Here is a 13876-nt window from a genome sequence, read left to right as displayed (position 1 = left end):
TTCAAATAAATAAAATACATCTTTAAAAAAAAGGGGGGGGTGGGATTCAGTCCTGAGATCCACACAGATATACAAAGACGGGGCGTGATCTAGGAGAATCACTTCTCTGAGACCTGTTTCCTAATCTATGAATGGGAGGGAGGTTCAGGAGTTTCCAGATGGAGTTAGAACCCCTGGGGACTGATGAGGTGTCCTTGAGCCTCCACGTCGGTAAGATGTCCTGCTTCTGTCTGTTTCATAGCGTGCACTTCTCTGATCCAGCTCCAAGCAGCTGGAGGATCCCACTCACTTCCGTGTGGAGTCTGTACCCAGTGAACTACAATCATAACCTACACCTTTCAGGGCCATTGATCAAAACCCAATATGTCAATGCACAGTGCTGAAAAGGAAAATAGCGGAGTGGGAGAAGCCTCAGAGCTAGAAGGGAAGAGAAGCCAGGGAAGACTGATAAAGGAAGAAAGAAGTCAACAAGACTATGGTAATGGGAGGGCTGGCTCTTCAGCAAGGTGCTGTGGGGGAAGCTTCAGCTTAAAGCTTTACCCAAAGTCAAGGCCTGATCCCTGCAGAGAGCTGGGGCTTTAGTGAACAACCCTTTCCCGGCGGAGCACCTGCTCTTGTCCAGTTCATACAGATGCGCATGGCGCGGTGGGCGTGTCTCTGCTGTAAACGAAGCGGACTTCAGAGTCTTGGCCCTCCACAGCTGATCGCGTGGCTTCAGGCAAGCCCTGTAACTCCACGAGGTCACTTTCTGCATCTGAAAACTGAGGGAGAAAGACTAGATGATCTCTTGAGATCTTTCCTGCTTGAAAATGACATCTTAAGAACCCGTGTGAGGGGCCGGCACCGTGGTGCGGTAGATAAATCCTCCGCCTGCAGCGCAGGCATCCCATATGGGCACCCATTCAAGTCCTGGCTGCCCCTCTTCCAATCCAGCTCTCTGCTGTGGCCTGGGAAAGCAGTGGAGGATGGCCCAGGTTGTTGGGCCCCTGCACTCATGTGGGAGACCTGAAGGAAGCTCCTGGCTCCGGATCGGCACAGCTCCGACTGTTGGGCCAACTGGGGAGTGAACCAGCACATGAAAGACCCCCCTCTCTCTCTCTCTCTGTAACTCTTCCTTTCAAATAGATAAATAAATCTATTAAAAAAAAAAAAAACATGTGTATATATAGCCAAGTGTTCCAGTGTATCTGCTCCTGAGCAGAATCACCTAACACTTAACGGCATAAAATCACAGCCGTTGCATTATGCTCACGGATTCAGCAGGACAGGAGCTCACAAAGGGCACAGTGGGAGCGGGCTGCATCCTGCAGCCTCTCGGGCCTCCATTGGGAGTGCCTGTTGGGCTGACTTGCATGGCTGGGAGCTGGGATCCTCTGGACACTGACGTCTCTGGTACCTGAGCTAGAATGACTCAGGTCTAGAGGGTTTACTCTGTAAACAGGAGCACCTAGTCCCTCCTCCCCACGTGGCTTGAGCTTCACACAACAGGGCAGCTGATGGGGACACCCTGAGACTGTGCGTGCTGACGTGAGGCTCCCAAATGGGCAGAAGCTCCGTGGCCTTTTCATACCTAGCCACAGAAGTCACTCAGGGACAACACTAAGGCTAGCTTCGTGTCATCTAAGGCTAGCCTGCTTCCAGAGAATCTAGTCCTGGAGGGGAATGGCAACCTCACATTACGGAGGAGTCATCTTTGTTGCTACCCTTTTGGGAAAAGTACAGTCCGTGACTGTACTCTGACAACAACAGTTCACATCTTTCCCACACAGGAACTACACTCACCGCTGCCTGGAGATCCCCAGAGTCTCATCCCTTCATTGCAACAGTTTGAAGTCCAAGACCTGTCATCTGATCAGGTGCTGGGGCTGACGACCTCTCCTAGGTACAGTGGCTTTAGTGCAGTCCCTTGCAACCTGAACACCTGTGAACTAAACAGACAAATGGTGCTTTAAAATCTCAAAAGCCCCATGACCTGTTTGAAAAGGTTCGAGAAGCACCACCTTCAAACCCTCTGAGGTCTTATAAAAGTATCTACCCTCACACTGGTGGCTGCAGCTTTCCTCTGGCTCTTTCTGATGGTGCCCTGGATTTGACCTTCATACCAGAGCCTTCTGACTTTGAGACTGCTCTGCTGCCTAGAGACTGGCTTCAGCTTTCTATACTTCCTCAAAATTGTGCTGGAAAGTTGAAGAGGTCCTCCTTCTGCTCAGTTTTATTATGATTATTATACACATTTAAAGAAACAAGTTTCTGCCAGGAAATCGCCTTGGCCAAACGCAGATTCGTTAGCTACATTTTCTATTTTCCATGTTAATGCAGGCGACATCGTTGTTACACTTTCTGGTGCCAAAAAGTTTCAGCAGAAGTTTCTTGCAACCTAGTAAGGTCACCTTTTTTTTTTTTTTTCTACCTTCCAACAATAATTTCCTCTGTCTTCCAGCCTTTCCTTAAAGTCTTCTCAAAATTATTCCAGCTTTCACGAACAAACTTCTCAAGGCCATTTGAGCTTCAGAGATGGAATATATAAATGGACACTGGCCAGACAATATATAAAAATAGATCTCTGACCCAAAACATCTAGCAGCCAGCCTAGGAAACCAACCCATTATCTCCAGCAACCAGTCCGGGAAGCCAGCCCGGTGAAAGTCAGACTTGTAGAAAGTCGGACTGCTATCTCTATCAACAATCCAGGAAACCAAACAATGGCTTCTGGAATAATTGGCCCCAAATGGCAAAAACTTGATTAATAACTGAAAGTTTTCCTTGCCTCTGTCTTCAATTCTTAGGACCAACCAGAGAAAGCCAAACATGCGCCCTAACCAATCGTACAGGACGCCCTGCTTCTAGCCAGTCTATAACTCCCAGGTCAACAGCCTCCGTTCAGGACTCACTGGTCTTCCCTTTTTCCCACTATGAACCTTTCCTGCTCCTCTGCCTGCCTTTGTGTCTCTGCCTTACTCACAAGCCTGACACCGGGTGTCACTGGGGTGACGTGATGACTAGGCTCAGCTGCAACTGGCAACCAGGAAATTAGCCATGTGGTTCTCCTGTGTGGCTTGGGCTCTTCAAGGGCGTGTCCCAAGGGGCACAGCCAGTGAGTGTTGTGAGAAAAATGGTAGAAGCTGTATGAACTTTCCTGATGCAGCCTTAGAAGCCACAGATTCAAGGGAATCACTAGCACCAACCCAGAATCAAGGGGGGAAAGAATTAGATTCAGCCTCTTGATGAGAGAGCGACAGAATCCTTCTGCACACCAACAGGTGCGATGGAAGATATTGCAGTCATTTTTGGTAACAAATTTGACATTTCAGGCTTCCTCTTTCAGACATCTGTCTGCTGCTTCTATCTACCCTGCTTCCTTCCAATAGGAAGGTGAGGGAACTCTGCTGTAATTGGAAGATGATTCGGAAGGCATGGGAACAAAAACAAGGAAGTTGGTGGACCTCATGTGATAATTTCAAACAGGTGTTGTAGATGTGTCTCTCTCCAAATTTCTAAGCATGCTACAGCTCTTTTATGTTAACAGCTCGCTCTTCCCACCGGGTTCTTTGTCTCGTGTCCACAAAGATTTAGGCACGAGGAATACGGAGTGTGAGCAATGTGAAGGAAGTTTATTAAGCAAAAGGAAAACACAAAAGTGAACAGGAAAACTCTCAGCAGCATACTCACAAGAGGTGGCTGAAGAGGCCAGGGGCTTTAATACATTTTAAAATGGGGACCTTTCCCTGACTGGTGGCTATCTATGCTAATAAGGTGAAAATCCAAGAGCCACTAAGGGAGCAGTGTCTAGAACCACCTTTTTGCGTAAATAAGCTAACCAGGGGAAAGTGCAGTGCTCCTCATAGCCACTCAGAGGTCAGAGCTGGAGTAACTCCTATTGTGTAGGGAAAGACAAAGAGAGAGAGACCTTCCATCCTCTGGTTCATTCCCCAAGTGGCCAAAACAGCTGGAGCTGAGCTGATCCGAAGCTAGGGGCCAAGAGCTTCTTCCGGGTCTCCCACGCAGGTGCAGGGGCCCAAAGGCTTGGGCCATCCTCTGCTGCTTTCCCTGGCCATTAGAGGGAGCAGGATTGGAAGTGTAGCAGCCAGGACTCACACCTGTTTGGGATGCTAGTGCCACAGGTGGAGGCTTAACCAACTATACACCACATCACTGACCCCAGTTTGTGAGTTTTTAAAAAGTAATTTCTATTGGTTTTGGTAGAATGAGAAGGCCATGCCAAGATGGCTGCTGGCAACAGAAACTGCCTGGCAACAGGCTGTGATTGGATAGCTTCAGAAACCACCTGGCAACAGGGTGTGATTGGTTAGGGCATAGACCATCCCTTGACCAGATTGGCTGCCTTGGCTATATAAGCTGCTGCAGCAACTGAAATAAAGGAGTCTGTGGGCTGTTTGCCTCTGGCCTGCTTTTACTCGGCTCCTGGAGTCTGTGTGGTGACTCTGAGCCTCTTGCCCCCACCACACTCCTCCTCTCAGAACAAATCCACAGCAGCATCTGGCGCCCAATGTGGGGCAATTGGTATAATTCATGCATTCAAGAAATTAAACAGGAAAACTAATAATAATAAGCAGCATTCTGCTCTCCAACCTCTTTCCTACAAGTAGAGCCAACCACTCTAACTCTTTCCCTTTTTATTCTTCTCTTATCTTATCTTAAAATAATGTGCTGGTGTCTCTCTGGATTGACCAGGTGTAGACACGGCAGTGGACACTTCTCATGCACTTACTTGGATTTCCCAGGCTTGCCTGGCTCCCAGTCACTCAGCCGGGCCTGTGTGGCTGGAGGGATGGAGGGCTGGACTGAGTCTGAGCATGTGGTTCCACTGCAGGAGGCCTTTAGGCCATATGTCTGGTCCATCTTCCCGGGGGGGGGGGGGGGTGGCTACCAAAGCACCACAGACACAACCTGGGTACGTGGGGGCGTTAACTCCCCAAGCAGCAAATTTTGACCAGTGGAAGATGGAGGTACATTTTTCTCTTCCTTCCTCCCTCCCTCCCTCCGATGGGCTATTCCAGCCACAACATCACCACACAGTGTGTCCAAAGGAGTCCTTTGTGTCTGGTCACTCACCAAGAAGCCAACTCTTAGTTCTTCACGGCTCCTTTCTCTTTTCAAAGATTTTTAAGAATATTTTTATTTACACTTAGTACGGTGTGGTATTCCAATAAATGTGTAAAATGTATACTGGTGAAATCAGAGTAATTACTATTTCTTTATCATTACTTCATGTTTGGAGACATTGAACCCCTCTTTTTGTATTTGTTTATAATGTGCATAGTAGGTTATTGTGAACTGTGATCACCCCACTATGTTCTGGAGCAACCTCACTTATTCCTCTGATCTGACTGTTTTCATTCCCATTATCCAACCTCCCTCGGTCCTTCTCTCCATCCCTACCACCCTCCCAACCTCTGTTACCCATTGTTCTACACTCAAGTCCAGTTTTCTTTTATAGCTTCCATGTATGAAAGAGAACATGTGATATTTGTCTGTCTGAGTCTGACTCATTTCACTTAACATGATGTTCTCCAGTTCTATTTATTTTGCTGCAAATAACAGGATATCCTTTTTATGGCTGAAAAGCATTTCATTCTGTTTGTATACCTCTTTTCTTTATTCTTTCTTCTACTGATGGGCATCCAGGTTGCTTGCAGTAAACGTGGGAGGTATCTCTTTGAAGTGCTGATTTCAGTTCCTTTGGATAAGTACCTACAAGTGGGACAACTGGATCTCATGGTAGATTTGGTTTTAGTTTCTTGAGGACTTTGGCTGTTCATGAAGCAATGGCCAGTGCAGTAACCTATCGCCTTGGACTTGCTGACAATCCTTCCCTGGCTTCCTTCCTTTTTCCCTGACTTGCACAGCTGGGATTGTACCCCCTAAAAAAGCACTAGCACCTATGCCTTGCCTCAAGCTCTGTTTTCTAGGTGAATCAGAAAGACATACATTGCCAGTATTGTCTGTGTATCAAGAGCTATGCTTACATTGGCTCTCCCAACTTTCTCTCAAGTTCCTCTTATTGACTTGTCATTTTAACTTCTATTACCTATGCTTGTAACTCAATTTTTTGCTGATAACTTTACTCTATTATCCAGCCACCAGAGATGGTAGCTTTTGCCTTCATTTTGCAGGATGCAGATACCAATGTTCCTTCCTTTCCTCTTTCCTTTCCTCTCCTACTCACCTCCAAACCTTGGTTATCATAAGGTTGATAGGATTCACATTCTACTCTGTAATCATAATTATCTTCCATTATTTTCCAAAGTATTACTTCTAAGGTTAGAAATCAGTATGCAATGTCTCCATTCTGATGACTGCCTTTAAAAAAAAAGATTTATTATTTATTTGAAAGTCAGAGTTACACAGAGAGAGGAGAGGCAGAGAAAGAGAGAGAGAGAGGTCTTCCATCTGATGGTTCACTCCCCAATTGGCTGCAATGGCAAGAGCTGGGCCGATCCGAAGCCAGGAGCCAGGAGCCAGGAGCTTCTTCCGGGTCTCCCACGCGGGTGCAGGGGCCCAAGGACTTGGGCCATCTTCCACTGCTTTCCCAGGCCATAGCAGAGAGCTGGATCAGAAGTAGAGCAGCCGAGTCTCAAACGAGGGGCCCATATAAGATGCTGGCACGTCAGGCCAGGGCGTTAACCCACTGTGCCACAGTGCCAGCCCCCATGACTGTCTTTTGAACAAAAGTGATTAGTAGGAGTTTGCTGTGTTTCTAGCACTGTTCTCTCATCTTTAGGGATAAATCAATAAACAAAGCAGAAATCCTTGCCCTCACGGCTTTCATTTCAGTGGGGGAAACAATCAAAAGTATGTAAAATACGTAGTCTGCTGGATAATGGGAGTAGCAGGACGGAATAAAACAAGGGAGAATAGGAAAAGTCAGTCTAAGGAGCTGAAATTTTAGGCAGGCAGGCAAGGGAAGGCTCCACTGGGAAGGTAACCTTGAGGGCGCTAGAGAGCAAGACCAGCAGATTGCTATCTGGGGAACAGCATTCCAGGCAAAGGGAGCAGCAAATGTGATGGCCCCAGAATGAGTGTGCTCTTACTGTGTCTAAGCAGCAAGGAGGCTCATGTGGCTGGAGCAGGCCAACCAAGGCGGAGAGCAGAGGCAGTTCCATGAAGTAGTATTGGGAAAGGAAACAAAAATAAAAGTAACCCATCAGGGTGGGCATTTGCAGGGCAGTTAAGATACCACTTGGGATGCCTGTATTCTACCTTGGAGTACCTGTGTTCAAGTCCCAGATCCACTTCTGAGTCCACCTTCCTACTAATGCACACCCTGGGAGGCAGTGGGTAACGGCTCAGGTGGCTGAGTCTCTGCCGCCCACGTGAAATATTTGACTGGGTTCTGGGCTCCTGGCTTCAGCCTGACCCAGTCCCAGGTGTTGCAGCCATTTGGGGAAGAACCAGCAGATGGAAGATCTCTGTCTTCATCTGTCTTCAAGTAAAAAATCAGTTAATTAAATTGAGAAGGAAGAACTCAAACTATCCCTCTTTGCAGATGATATGATTCTTTATTTAGGGGACCCAAAGAACTCTACTAAGAGACTATTGGAACTCATAGAAGATTCTGGCAAAGTAGCAGGATATAAAATCAATGCACAAAAATCAACAGCCTTTGTATACACAGACAATGCCATGGCGGAGGAAGAACTTCTAAGATCAATCCCATTCACAATAGCTACAAAAAACAATCAAATACCTTGGAATAAACTTAACCAAGGACATTAAAGATCTCTACGATGAAAATTACAAAACCTTAAAGAAAGAAATAGACGAGGATACCAAGAAATGGAAAAATCTTCCATGCTCATGGATTGGAAGAATCAATATCATCAAAATGTCCATTCTCCCAAAAGCAATTTATACATTCAATGCAATACCAATCAAGATACTGAAGACCTTCTTCTCAGATCTGGAAAAAATGATGCTGAAATTCATATGGAGACACAGGAGACCTCGAATAGCTAAAGCAATCTTGTACAACAAAAACAAAGCCGGAGGCATCACAATACCAGATTTCAGGACATATTACAGGGCAGTTGTAATCAAAACAGCATGGTACTGGTACAGAAACAGATGGATAGACCAATGGAACAGAATTGAAACACCAGAAATCAACCCAAACATCTACAGCCAACTCATATTTGATCAAGGATCCAAAACCAATCCCTGGAGTAAGGACAGTCTATTCAATAAATGGTGCTGGCAAAACTGGATTTCCATGTGCAGAATCATGAAGCAAGACCCCTACCTTTCACCTTACACAAAAATTCACTCAACATGGATTAAAGACTTAAATCTACGACCTGATGCCATCAAATTATTAGAGAGCATTGGAAAAACCCTGCAAGATATAGGTACCGGCAATGACTTCTTGGAAAACACCCCAGAAGCACAGGCAGTCAAAGCCAAAATTAACATTTGGGATTGCATCAAATTGAGAAGTTTCTGTACTGCAAAAGAAACAGTCAGGAAAGTGAAGAGACAACCAACAAAATGGGAAAATATATTTGCAAACTATGCAACTGATAAAGGGTTGATAACCAGAATCTACAAAGAAATCAAGAAACTCCACAACATCAAAACAAACAACCCACTAAAGAGATGGGCCAAGGACCTCAATAGACATTTTACAAAAGAGGAAATCCAAATGGCCAACAGACACATGAAAAAATGTTCAAGATCACTAGCAATCAGGGAAATGCAAATCAAAACCACAATGAGGTTTCACCTCACCCCAGTTAGAATAGCTCACATTCAGAAATCTACCAACAACAGATGCTGGAGAGGATGTGGGGAAAAAGGGACACTAACCCACTGTTGGTGGGAATGCAAATTGGTTAAGCCACTATGGAAGTCAGTTTGGAGATTCCTCAGAAACCTGAATATAACCCTACCATTCAACCCAGCCATCCCACTCCTTGGAATTTACCCAAAGGAAATTAAATTGGCAAACAAGCTGTCTGCACATTAATGTTTATTGCAGCTCAATTCACAATAGCTAAGACCTGGAACCAACCCAAATGCCCATCAACAGTAGACTGGATTATGAAATTATGGGACATGTACTCTATAGAATACTATACAGCAGTCAAAAACAACGAAATCCGGTCATTTGCAACAAGATGGAGGAATTTGGAAAACATCATGCTGAGTGAATTAAGCCAGTCCCAAAGGGACAAATATCATATGTTCTCCCTGATCGGTGACAACTAACTGAGCACCAAAGGGGAACCTTGTTGAAGTGAAATGGACACTATGAGAAACAGTGACTTGATCAGCTCTTGTCCTGATGGTTGATGTACAATGTAATACTTTATCCATTTTAGTATTTTTTTTGTTTTAGTACCATTAGTTGAACTCTGTAATTAACACACAATTATTCTAAGGTGTTTAAATTTTAACTGAAAAGTGATCCCTGTTAGGAATTTGGAAAACATTATGCTGAGTGAAATAAGCCAATCCCAAAGGGACAAATACCACTTGTTCTCCTTGATAGGTGACAACTAACTGAGCACCAAAAAGGAAACCTGTTAAAGTGAAATGAACACTATGAGAAACGGTGACTTGATCAGCCCTCACCCTGACTGTTGATGAGCAACTTGATATGTTATCCCTCTTAGTATTTTTGTTTGTTTGTTCTACTTAATACTTTTGGTTGAATACTGTAATCAATACACACATTCTTCTTAAGTGCTGAAACTTAACTGAAAAGTGATCACTGTTAAATATAAGAGTGGGAATAAGAGAGGGAAGAGATGTACAATTCAGGACATGCTCAACCTGACTTGCCCCAAATGGTAGAGTTAGAAACATACCAGGGGATTCCAATTCAATCCCATCAAGGTGGCATGTACCAATGCCATCTCACTAGTCCCAGTGATCAATTTCTGTTCACAATTGATCATAATGATAGGACTAAGAACCAAAGGGATCACATAAACAAGACTAGTGTCTGCAAATACTAGCTGATAGAATAAAAAAGGGAGAGAATGATCCAACATGGGAAGCGAGATACACAGCAGACCCATAGAATGGCAGATGTCCTAAACAGCACTCTGGCCTCAGAATCAGCCCTTAAGGCATGCGGATCCGGCTGAAAAGCCCATGAGACTATTTCAGGCATGGAAAGCCAAGACACTCTAGGGAAAAAAAAAAAAACCTAAATGAAAGATCTCCGTGAGTGAGATCCCAGTGGAAAGAATGGGTCATCAAAGAAGGAGGTACCTTTCTCTGAAGGGAGGAGAGAACTTCCACTTTGACCATGGCCTTGTCTAAAAAATATCAGAGTCAGTGAACTCAGGGGGCTTCCATAGCTTTGGCAGCTCATGACAAGAGCCTAGGGTGATTACTGATGCCATAAACAAGAGTGTCAATTTGTTAAGTCAACAACAGGAGTCACTGTGCACTTACTCCTCATGTAGGATCTCTGTCCTTAGTGTGCTGTACATTGAGATTTAATGCTATAACTAGTACTCAAACAGTATTTTTCACTTTATGTTTCTGTGTGGGAGCAAACTGTTGAAATCTTTACTTAATGTATGCTAAACTGATCTTCTGTATATAAAGAGAAACGAAAATGAATCTTGATATGAATGGAAGGGGAGAGGGAGTGGGAAAGGGGAGGGTTGCGAGTGGGAGGGATGTTATGGGGGGGAAGCCATTGTAATCCATAAGCTGTCCTTTGGAAATTTATATTCATTAAATAAAAGTTTAAAAAAATCAGTTAATTAATTAATTTTAAAAATAAATAACCTACCACAACATAAGATGTCAGGAAACATGCTATCGGTTTTTTAAAATATAGGTAATTATCTCCTTAATCTGCACTGTTTATGTTCTCCTTTAAAAGACCTTGTATATGTTTATATATTTCAAAATGTCTTACATATGTTTACATATCTTAATGATATACAATAGAAGAGTCTACAAAATTAAATACCAAGCATAAAGTTAAAAAGAGATAAGAATAAATTGCTGCATCAAAGGACAAGAAGAAAATCATTAAAATATATTTTCCTTGCACATATTGTTTGCTTAATTAGCACTACTACTAATTAATTCCACTTGCATCATTAATCCTACTACTGTTTATTTAAATAATAGCCTTAATTAGCCTATATAGTTCTATTTCTCTTCTGTAACTTAAGTAGTTTATTTAAATTTTTGTTCGTGTACATGTTCAGTTGTCTTCCTGTATCCCCAGGGGATTCTTCCAAGACAGCCAGTGAATGCCAAAATTCCTGGGTGCTCAAGTGCCTTATATAAAATGATTTGCATAGAGCCAGTCCTCCCATATAATTTAAATCATCTCTAGATTACTCATAATCCTGACACAATGTAAATGCTATGTGCAGAGTTGTTATACTGGACTGGATTGTGAATAATCACAAGGAAAAAATCTGTATGTGTTCAGAACAGACGTAATTTTTTTTCTCTTGTATTTTCAACCTGTGGCTGTGGAGCTGTCACATTCAGAGGGCTGACTGTGTGGTCTCTGTTATTCTGCTTTTGAGAGTAATTTAATGCAGATCTGGAATAAAAATCAGAAATAATTCCATTAATTTCACTGGACTTCATAATTACATTTTCTGTTTATGAAATAGAAATAATATACCCAACTAAATAACGTGAATTTGAAGCTAGCAACCATTTTTTGCTAGGAGAGAGATAATATTTAACATTTTATAAGGTAAAGATTGACTGCAATTGAAATAAATATTTCATGAGTGCTTTAATAAAATAGGTACTAACTGCATTATTTAATAATGTACATCCAATCTGAAAGAAATCAGATAAAAGTCTTATCTTTAGCTTTCATTTAAAATGTCTTTTAAAAATTGGTAATCTCAGCTATCATTCCAAATACACTGAAAGTGTCGGTGTTACTAACTTACACTGATTTGCTGTACAAAAGTCTTTTTATTTCTAGCTAATGACATGGCCCTAAGGATCAGTATTGAGACCAGCTGAAAAGACTTGCTAATGTTTAAATTTGAAAAGCTATTTTTTCTCATCAACATTCAGTATTTCACCAACCTTCTCACCAAAATGAGTATTTTACTCCAATCCTCTTCCATTTCTCCTGGGCTGTCCCCCAAGAATGCTGTGTTTTTGTCAAGTCTGGGGATGGAGCCCAGTTCCTTCAACAAAGATGATCACCAGTTCTGTCACTCCACTCCACAAGTGTCAGAACTGAAAACACGTCAATGTGGCCAAAACACCCTGTTTCTAGTGTTGGCTTCACTTTAATAGACATATACTTAGGACAGAGAAAGGGACAAGAAATCTACAAATCATGAACAGCCTTCTGGGTTAGCCTTGGAGATGTTCACATCCTGGAGGCCCCACCCCACCCCCCAGCCTAGAGAGGGAGGACAGAGTGTGTTTCTTTGTTTCTTTTGTATCCCGGGAGAAGGAACTTAGTGATGTCAATCCAGGTGGATTCTCAGGCAGAAACATTTTAGCAAAATGTCCAAACTGGATGTTGAGGATCCAATAGCGGATTCCCTTCAACAATTTTTTTTCCTTGAAAAACCTCTGCACTTGTGTAGGCGAGAGGAGAGGGCAGAGAGGGTGGGCACACATGTCCACAGCTAGTATGCATCTTGATGTCAATCAGAATGAACTGAGGTGAGCTGGTCCTGTGTTGCCATCAGCCACTCTGCAAAGGTGGCATGAAGGAAGTAGAGATTTGCATTGAATCAGGGCTGTGGATTTAACCAACCAAGTATTTTTGAGAATTGACAGTGAATAACAGGGAAAAAAACGGAATGAGAAAGGAAATGCAACACAGTATACTGCTGGATTCTGCAGTAGTGCTTCTATATATAGATAGATTTTAGCTTCTGACTCGTCCTGTCTAAAATAGTCTGTCATGAATCTTGATGAGTTGTTTACCCACATACAGGAGTAAAGGAGATGAAAGTATTTGCCAGGGAGCGATTAAGATGAATGAGCGGGGCCAGCTCTGTGGAGCAGTGGGTTAATGCCCTGTCCTGAGGCGCCAACATCCCATATGAACACCAGTTCGAGACCCAGCTGCTCCACTTCCAATCCAGCTCTCTGGTATGGCCTGGGAAAGCAGTAGAAGATGGCTTAAGTCCTTGGGCCCCTGCACCCATGTGGGAGACCCGGAAGAAGCTCCTGGTTCCTGGCTTCAGATCAGCAAAGCTCCGGCCATTGTGGCCATTTGGGGAGTGAACCAACGGATGGAAGATCTCTCTCTCTCTCTCTCTCTCTCTCTCTTTCTCTGCCTCTCCTCTCTCTGTGTAATTCTGACTTTCAAATAAAATAAATAAATTAAAAAAAAAAAAAGATGAATGGGCATGGCATTTAAACTGGGTGAGAAGAGCAGAGAGGGCCTGAGGGTGGGGAAGGAGGCTCAGTGGAAAGGTGGTAACACCTATTAGAAGCCTTGGGGGTGCTGTTAGAGGTGGGGCCGCTCAGGGAGTGAGCTGAGGAAATGGTGTTCAGAGAACAGGATGATTGAAATGCAGATTGTAGAGAATTTGCTGATTTTGGTAATAAAACCTAGCATACTGCTAGTAGAAATATGTGAGTCACATAATGTAATTTTGTTTTTCTACGATCACATTTTAAAAAGTCAAATGAAACAGGTGAAATTCATTTTAATAATATTTTATTTAATTTATATATCCAAGGTATTATCACTACAACAGACAATAAATATAAAAACTATTAATATATCATATATTCTCTTTTTTTTTGCTATATTTAAAACCAGTGTGTATTTTACACTTAATTTGGCCAAGTCACATGTCAGGTGGTAGTGGCTGATTTTGGACAGCTCAGGCCTGGGGGCTGACCAAGAGAATGAAGCTTGGGGGTAGGTGGAAGACACACT

This window comes from Oryctolagus cuniculus, chromosome 3 (assembly GCF_051225735.1).
Source record: "Oryctolagus cuniculus isolate XC-2025 breed Fujian yellow rabbit chromosome 3, ASM5122573v1, whole genome shotgun sequence".
Lineage (NCBI taxonomy): Eukaryota > Metazoa > Chordata > Mammalia > Lagomorpha > Leporidae > Oryctolagus > Oryctolagus cuniculus.
Note: the sequence above shows the minus strand (reverse complement) of the source record.